This window comes from Arachis hypogaea, chromosome 6 (assembly GCF_003086295.3).
Source record: "Arachis hypogaea cultivar Tifrunner chromosome 6, arahy.Tifrunner.gnm2.J5K5, whole genome shotgun sequence".
Classification (NCBI taxonomy): Eukaryota; Viridiplantae; Streptophyta; class Magnoliopsida; order Fabales; family Fabaceae; genus Arachis; species Arachis hypogaea.
The window spans coordinates 97,674,349-97,675,396 of record NC_092041.1 but is presented as its reverse complement, the minus strand read 5'-3'; the positions used below and the strand labels follow the sequence as shown (position 1 = coordinate 97,675,396).

General features: G+C 43.8%; 1 non-coding gene across 1 annotated transcript; it reads left to right on the top strand.

Moving 5' to 3' along the window:
• The first annotated feature begins 434 nt into the window (after positions 1–434).
• LOC112699613 (small nucleolar RNA R71) lies at positions 435–538 on the top strand. Its single transcript, XR_003152557.1, has one exon. It is a non-coding gene; the product is annotated as a small nucleolar RNA R71 (small nucleolar RNA).
• The last annotated feature ends 510 nt before the right edge of the window (positions 539–1,048 follow it).

The following is a 1,048-nucleotide window of genomic DNA, read 5'->3' as shown; positions in this document are numbered from 1 at the left end:
CAAAGTTTGGGTGGTTTTTCCAGCCTGGGTTGTAAGTGTTGGAATGTGGATCATATGGTTGCCTTTGTTGATTTCCCACATAGTTGGCCTCTTCCCAATCACCTCCTTCAGTGCTTACTTCCTCTTGATCTTGTGTGTGTATTGCAGCCACTTGATTTGTTTTTAAGTTCCTGGTGAGCTCTACTAGTTGCTTGGCAAACACCTTGTTTTGGGCTAAAATTGTATCAACATGGTTCAGCTCCATGACTCCCTTAGTGTTGTGTCTCTCTGAAGCATAGTAGTACTCATTCTCAGCCACTGTCTCAATCACTTCAATGGCTTCTTCCACAGTCTTTTTCCTGTTCAATGAACCTCCTGATGAATGGTCTACAGCCTTCCTTGATTCATAAGAAAGTCCATCATAGAAAATATGCAATTGCACCCAGTCATGGAACATGTCTGGTGGGCATTTTCTTGTCAAATCCTTGAATCTCTCCCATGCCTCGTAGAGAGTTTCACCCTCTTGTTGTCTAAAAGTCTGAACCTCAGATCGAAGCCTATTGACTTTTTGTGGGGGGTAGAAACGTGCCAGAAACTTGCTTTCCACCTCATCCCAGGTTGTTAGGCTCCCCCTTGGAAATGATTCCAGCCACTTAGCTGCCTTGTCCCTAAGTGAAAATGGGAACAAGAGCAGTTTATAGGCATCTTCCTGGACTCCATTGGACTTCACAGTGTCGCAAATTCTCAGGAATTTTGTGAGATGTTGGTTTGGATCTTCATTAGCACTACCACCAAATGAACAATGATCCTCCACCAGTGATATTAGCTGTGGTTTGAGTTCAAAATTGTTGGCCTGAATGGGTGGTTTCTGAATGCTGCTACCACAATTCCCAGAGGTTGGGTTTATGTATGAACCAAGAACCCTCCTCTCGGGAATGGCATTGTTTCCATCAGCTCTCTCATGGTTGTGAACTTCTCTATCCATGTTGAGATCTAGAGCTTCCTCAAAATTGTCCTCAGATTCTCCTTCAGATTCTTCTTCTCCCAGTACTCTCTTCTTTCTTGCTTC